The sequence below is a fragment of the Belonocnema kinseyi genome, chromosome 3 (genome assembly GCF_010883055.1).
Source record: "Belonocnema kinseyi isolate 2016_QV_RU_SX_M_011 chromosome 3, B_treatae_v1, whole genome shotgun sequence".
In the NCBI taxonomy this organism is placed as follows: Eukaryota; Metazoa; Arthropoda; class Insecta; order Hymenoptera; family Cynipidae; genus Belonocnema; species Belonocnema kinseyi.
Window position 1 is genome coordinate 17,134,074 of NC_046659.1, and position 8,026 is coordinate 17,142,099.

Genomic DNA, 8,026 nt, shown 5'->3' on the forward strand with positions numbered 1-8,026 from the left:
TTCTAGCATATTGTTGACACGCAGGGATGCTTTTTAGGCTATTAGCAAGTGAAAGCTTGGCACCTCCAAAAGCGCCGATGATAAGGACGATTAGTTTAACAGGATATTCCGGGTACAATCGTTGCAACTCCCTTATAAGGTCACGATACCTCTCTTTCTTTTCATTCTCCTTGGTTATGATGTTTTTGTCAGCTGGAGCTGAAAATTCGATAACGAACATGGTTCGCTTCTCGAAGTCAAGAAGAACCATGTCAGGCTTCGAGTGAGCAACAGAAACAATTGTCGAGAATATAAAGTTTCAGCATATGCGGCACTTCTCATTCTCGACAATTGACTCGATTTCCCTAGGAGCATTTAAAGGAGCGATATTAAGGTTAATGCCGTAAGAGTGACTGAGATGGTAATAAAGCACTCTTAGTGCCGCATTGTGCCTTTGTTAGTAGGTCGTTCCCGCGTGAGTTGGACAACTAGATAGTATGTGAGCTAAATGCTCGGGGTGTGCATGGCACGCCCTGCAGCAATCATCAGGAATGTCTTGGCTCAAAATGTGGCGACGGTATGTTAATGTGGAAATGACACCGTCTTGCCATGCAAAAATGAAACCCTCCGTACCAGACTTCAATCTGGGCGATTTAAGGAAAGAAAAAGTTAGCTCACAAGACATTGCATCCTCTTATCGAGGAGCTGTTCACGAAAGCTTTTCTCTTGTGCTTTCTTGATCCGGGCTTTCAGGAGTGAGTACTCGAGATAGATAAGATTTGATACATTTTGCTCACCCCTAATACTGAAGTCAAGTCCGAATGTTTCAGCAGCCTCCTCCGCTGCTTTGTACAGAAACGCTCCTTTGCCCACTTCTTCGTGATTCCTGACCATTTGAAGAAGAGGGTCTTTTCCATTTGGAACTCTATGTGCTGTACCCAGAATAATCCTGTTGTGAAGACATTCAAGACTCAATATTCCGCGACCACCTTGACGGCGTGAGATGTACAGTCGCGGAACAGAAGACTTAAGATGCATATTTTTGTTCATGTGCATAACCTTTTTTGTCCCCATATCAAGGGATCCTAACTCGTTCTTCGTCCATGGAACTACTCCAAATGAATAGCGTACTACCGGGACGGCAAGCATGTTCGTTGCAGATACTTTGTTCCTGGCCGACAGTTCGGAAGCCCAAATCTGTCGGATGAGACGTTTGTATCTGCTTCGGAGAGTATCCTTTATAGATGTCACATCCTGAATGCGGCTCTGTGGCACGCACAGGTATGTATAAGTCTCTCCAGTGCAAAGGTGTCGTATGGCGCTTCTATTAACGAGCTAAGGATTTTCAGGGATGCCATTAAGTTTTCCTCGCTTCAAATAAACCTTGGCGCATTTGTCTAACCCAAATTCCATTCCAATTTCCTTATTATATCGTTCGACAATCCCTAGAGCTAGATGTAGTTGCTCTTTGTTTTTAGCATAGATCATAAGATCGTCCATGTAAAATACATGAGTGACCTTGTACTTTCGAACTGCAGGTTTGCCGCACCAGTACCCGTCGGAATGGCGAAGTGCTAGAGATAGTGGCAATAATGTAAGGCAAAAGAGGAGTGGGCTCATGGTGTCGCCCTGAAAGATACCTCTCTGAAAGGTGACCTTGTTAGTTGTCACACTGGTAGAATGCTGCATCTTTGCAGACACATCTATCGATGAGCAGGTTCTCCTGACATCTGGCTACGCCTTTCTTTGAGCCTCGTTGTTCATACATTTCTTGCCACACAGGTTCAATTGCCCGAACAATCCTATAATTTAGGATAACTGTGAATATCTTATAAAGTGTGTTGAGACAATTTATTGGCCTGTAATTCTTCGGGTCAGCTAAGTTGCCTATTTTCAGCAGGAGTATTGTGCGCCCTTCCTCCAACCACTCCGGAATCGGCTTTGCCGACTTCAAATATGGGGTGAAAATACGGGCCAAATGCTGATGGGTTGAAGAAAACTTCTTCCATCAGAAGGTTTTGGTACAATCTGGTCCCGTTGCGGTATAGTTCTTCATCCCTCTTAATACTTTTTATTTATATTTCCTGAGTCTTCGTCCAGTCTATGCTGCACTTCGTAGACATCTCTCGAAAATACTTCGACCTCCTCTGGTTTGGGTGGGTGTTCGACAGCAACTGGAGGGTCTTGGAAGAGTCGAGATGGGTCAGAGTGAAATTGTTGCTTTTCACTGACCCACCTCTCTCTCCGCTCTAGGCTTCTCTTAGCGTCAGATAGTATCCGTATTCTCTCAACAATATGCTGCGTGATGGTCAGCAGCTTTTACTTGTCAAGTGTGTGATAACGGATCCGGAGTTCGCGCGCGAACTTTCGATCCTTGGCGGTAAAATTCCTGCCAGATGTGATGTAATCAATCACACACTGAATGCGGGACGCATACTGTCTTGTCCAGCCTATCTTTATAGCAAGGTGATGCATTCGTCTTTTGGCCTTATGATCAACCGTTGGTTTTGTTTTACGGTTCGCATCGGCTAAAGCTCTCGCTGCATTACACACACAATAAATGATAGCCCAGAGGTCCGATTCTCCGGAAAAATGTCCACTAAGCTCGTCATCCATTTCAGCTAGATCTTTAGGCTTGAGAGAAACCTTGGTATTGATGTTTCTCCTGGTCGTAAAGCATCGCTCTTCCTCTATTGGATGCCTGCCTGCGGTTGGTCTTAGTGTCGCCTCTTTTTCTCTGTTGCCGGCTTGTTCTAGCTGTGGTAGAGTAGGCGTTCCGCTTACATAGCCCCTTTTTCGGAGTGGTTCAGCATGGTTTCGCAGACGTTACTGGGAAAAGTGCGAAAGCTCCGGGTGTTTCTCACACCACAGAGCATGCAGCCGAGCCATGTAACCGCGTTCAGGGGCCACACTCGCATCATAGTACTCTAGCAAGTCGTGATTCAGTCGCTCCGTCCACCCAAAGGTCGCGAGATCCCGCTGATTTATCGCATTGAATCCATTTTCATTGGCTCGCCCAGCTCTAGATTGGTCGGCATTGTTGGCCGACCCATTGTCGGGAGCCCTGCGCGTACTGTTGTTTTGAACCGGGAAAGGGGTTCGTCGATCCTTGTAGAGCCCCGCCTGCAAGGATAAGGCTGCGTACTCTGAGAAGTCGCCCGGTATCCCAGAGTCACCGTTCTAGACACCTCACCCAGGTGCCATTCAGCTTTCGGCACGGTTTTCACACCTCCGCTGGGGAGTTAATTCCTTCGGGACCACCCCTGGACAATTATCCGCGACTCCCTATTCATTTTTGTAACCATATTCAGCAGAAACCTTTGGTACAGGGACCCTCTATCCGCAACCCGAGGACACGTTCGGTCTTATTTATATCTAAATACGTATTTGAATAAAATTAAAGAAATTTGCGATTTTAATGATATTTGAATAAAACATATTTTTTTGCAAGTTCATTTTTTAATTGAAAAACCCACTGTTGTATTTTAGGCTTGGTATTCATCGCGTTTGGATAAAACGCAATTATTTGGTTGAAAAATTAATTATTTGAACATATATAATTATGCTAAGAAATAATTTTTAATGTCATTAAACTCACGTTGAACACACGTGTAATTTGAATTACATGTAAAGAATTATGAGTATTTGAATTTAAGAAAACGATAAGGTGTGTTGGCAAGAATTTATCCACATATTTCTTTAAAGTGCTTTTCTTTTAAACTATTTATATAAATATTTATCAATAGGTAACACAGATAGATTTATAATACAAATATTTCCTTTTTTTCTGTTTAGTTTAAACAATATCACACACTAAAGAAAAACTTGGACAATTTATTATTTATTTCCGTTAAAAGACAACATATAATTCAAGCTAAAGAATTTCCATCCAATGGAAACAATTTCACATTGGTACATAATTTCAATTTAACGTAGAACAGTATTAATATCGATATTCTATTAACTATTCAGCGTTTTAAAGAAATGCAAGAAATTGGTGATTTTAATGATTTTAATGTTTGGCGCGATTAATTCTTCTACAGGGTGTCCCACCACCTGTGGGACAACATGCAATGGTGGATAGACAAAAAAAATAAGCCAAAAATTCAAATACAAGAATGTTGTGCGGTCATTTGTTCAGAAACTACAGAGCAACAAAGTTCCGTATAGGTGTGACGCAGCGCGTAGTGTGAGTGCTGTTTAGAGCCAGGGACGTTGGCGGCGCCCCTGCGAAAGCGGCATTTACACTACGCGCGGCGTCACACCTACACGGAACTTTGTTGCTCTGTAGTTTTTACAAAAATGACCGCACAACAGTCTTGTACTTGAATTTTTGTGTTATTTTTTTGCTGTTTATTCACCATTGCCCATTGTCTCACGGGTGGTGGGACACCCTGTACATGCAATATCAGAATATTAATTCCGTGATTAATACTATTACACCAGATATATTTTATACTTATATTTCATTACATTATAATAGAATTCATATAATATATAATTAACTATATATATTATTATAATTATAAAAATATTATATCAACAGATAGTAATATTAGCATTAATATTTTTTTATCTATTAAACTAAAAAATTTAAATGGCCTTTCAAAATTAGAAAATTTATTTATGAGAAACATTTGAAACACAACAAAGACAAATTATAAGTGCTAAAAAGTACAGCATTTTGTATTAACACTTTTTAAAATTGCTAGCAATTTTAAATCCAAATTCTAGAAATCTACAGTTTGTAATTGTTTAATTCCAAATGAATCTCATAAACAAATTTTATAATTTCGAAAGTCCGGAGGCTATTTAAACTTTTTTGTTTTCATATATAAATCCAACATCAAACGCTTAAAAACTCCAGCACAATCTTTTACAGCTAATTAATAATAATATTAATGTAATTATAATATCGAAGAAAATAGTGATATAGAGGAGTGATTTAGCCTAAGGACAAGAGAAACTGTAATATAGACACAAAAATATGTAATGATTTAATCATTTAATTATTATCTGTTCAAGTAAAAATTCTAAGAGAGAAAATATGTAGCTTCGTTTTATTTGAAAATTTAATAGGGCAATAGAATATTGTAAAAACTTGTGAAATTATAAAATGGAGACAATAAAATCTATACTATTCTATATATAATTATAATATCACATACTTAATTATGTAATTTATTTTCATTATGTACAATAATATACACAATATAAAGTATACAATATAATGAACACAATATAATATACAACAAAATATTAATCATGATATTAATATTCTGATATTGCATATATATTTTTATTTTTAAATTGCGCGGAATATTCAAATATCATTAAAATCGCCAATTTCTTTAATTTATTTCAAATGCGGATCAAGATATCAGTAAAACTATTATAATATAACAGAATTATAATATTATAATTTATCATATATTGTAACCAGCGTGTTACATCATAGAGCCTGAAATCAGGCAAAACACTAAACCTCTAGGAAGATCTAGAGAAAATTGTATCATCTTAGGAGCTTTAGAAGAGCGCATACTCCGAGGCCTCCCACTATGCATTTTCTCATGTATCGTGGGAGACAAGAGAAGGGCGAGCCCTATAAAAAGGGCCGCACAAGTCAAAAACTTCAGTTGAATTCTGCGGGGTAACTCGCAGAAATCATCCTTAGAGGAGAGTCTCTCTCTTCTAAGTTGATCTCTAATAGACTTGGGAGAAATCCCATTTCTATTATTTTATTATAGGAAAAAATAGCGTGCTTAAGAAGAGGACGAGTGAATATTTGCTCGAACCCTGTTAGTAAAGTGGCTATTTTTCCAGTGTTTCTCTGCGACGTTGTACGTCAAAATTCAATTTTCTTTATTTCAAGGCTTTGAACGCGAACACTTTTAGTAATCATTATTTGAGGCAGAGACCTCCTAAAAATTAAATTATAAAATTTAAAAGCAAATTGCCTGAGGCAAATGAATATCAACTATTTTCAAAAGCCATTGTAAAATTTCACTGTGACTACAGATGTCACGAGTGAGATAAATTTCTCGTACCCGGGGCCAAGAAGTTGGACAGTGAAATTTTATTGACCCTGTCACTCACCGTAGTTGTTTAGGAGTTAACGAGTGTAAATTTGCTCGAAACCTGTGAAGAAAACGGCTAAGCCTGCGTGCAAAGTAAACGAAAATAGTTTCCCAATATTTTGCCAGTCTTCAGTAGGGGCTTTTCTTACGTTTCGACGCAAAGTGTCACCTTGAGATAAATATCTCTTTCTCGCTTTCCATAGAGCGCTCTCTTTGTCCCTCTTAGTTGGAGGATAGGGATCACCCTTTTATGTTGATATCTCATTGTAATAAAAGTTAAGCATCCATTGTAGGGCTTAGGATCCTTTTTCTCTAAATTTATAATATTCACAGATAATTATCGTTAGAGCTAGCTACCGTAATAATAAACCCTTAATAGGTCAGTAGGGCTAGTTTCGTAAGTTCGTTGACCGTTCTGACATGTGTATTGTTCTATTAAAGGAGAGATTCCTTCTAATGCTAGGAAACGAGTTCTAATACTCAGAATTTTAGATTTAGATTTAAAGAAAACGAATAGCTGAGATAGCTTTATTACAGTTTGAACTTTATAATATAAGATTACTAGAATTATATCGAGTCTTCAGTAAAAAGGTTGGATACTTATGACGTCGTTATAGAATTGTGTTTATTCAGGGCAATTACACTTTTTACCAAAGAGATAAATATTATTAGCCAGGGCAAATAAAAGATTTTGTATTTGATTTTAGAATAGGAATTCTTGAATAAATCGATACTTTATTAAAATCTCATGCCTTTACTCCTTGCAACCCGCTCATTACAAATAGTGCCAGATAGTTTTCACCAAAACGATCAGAATTTACACTAACGATGATCTTTTATTCATTGCTCGGACCGATCCGATAGAGTGGTGTGAGTAAGGAGTAACACACGAAAGAGGGGTTAGGGTATAATATCACTGAACACTTCCATCGAATCATTTTTACATGTTTAATAATACTAATGTTCTATACTCAAAATTTACAAGGGGGATCCCGTGATCCCGATTAGCACGAGGCTAGTTGGCTTACTCGAGACTAGTGTATCCAAATTTCTATTAGACTTTTCGCGAATTACTACGACATATCATTAATAGGGGTCGAAGACCCTATCAGTTAGCTTGGAAACTAGAAGTTCCAATTAACCCGGGGAAGTAGAATCTACCTGGCAACTGCCGACCTCCTCTCATATTCCCTCTCATTTCGGTTATTTTAACTTGTATTTCTCAATTATCTTGGATTCCTTGGGACAATCAATATCCAGTTTTGTTCTTTCTACCTGCTAGCTTCCAGCTTAGAGTAGCGAATGAACTTGGTAGAGTGGCGTCTCGGTTTGTCACCTCAATTCAGAACCGGAGCGCCACTTGTCTCACAAAATTGACACCAAAGATGAGTGGAGAAAGAGAGGTACGAGGGAGCGGGACAATCGCCAGTTAGTCCTTCCGCAGCATGGTGGCGCGCCTTCGATCCACCATTTCCACGGCTTGGCCCTGGTCGTCTTCCATTCGCTGCTGTGTTCGGGTGCGCTGACTCCTGTGTTTTCCAGCACTCTTGTACGAGCGGGAATCTCATTCACTGCGCATGTGCTGGGAAACCTCCTCTTCTTGGTCCAGGACGAACTTTCCCATACCATGGCGAAATTTGACAGAGCGTTTGTTGTGGGTGGTAGTACCCCCAGTTTATTTACAGTCGCAGGAACATGCAACAAGGTTTGTTAACAATTAAGAAAAAAATATAATAAATTTAATTGTGGAATTCTTCCGAGGTTGGCATTTATGTTATAAAATTGATTCGCTTCTCTGGGCTCTTTGCCCAGCATCTTGAAATAACGTAAACACAAAATATGCGCATATAAAGAGGCGCGCGAAGTATTCAAATCATGAAAATCGCAAATTTCTTGAATTTCTTTGAAATGCAGATCAAAATAGAAAAATATACATTTATAATATGGTATGATATAATATAATTATAATA

At 38.7% G+C, this 8,026-nt stretch overlaps 1 long non-coding RNA gene across 1 annotated transcript in view; it reads right to left on the minus strand.

Moving 5' to 3' along the window:
* LOC117170241 overlaps window positions 1-7,348 on the minus strand; it is a 17,822-nt gene extending 10,474 nt beyond the window's left edge. Inside the window, exon 1 of the long non-coding RNA XR_004466747.1 lies at window positions 7,218-7,348. This is a non-coding gene — a long non-coding RNA (uncharacterized LOC117170241). The remainder of the gene's footprint in view (window positions 1-7,217) is intronic.
* Between the last annotated feature and the right edge of the window lie 678 nt (window positions 7,349-8,026).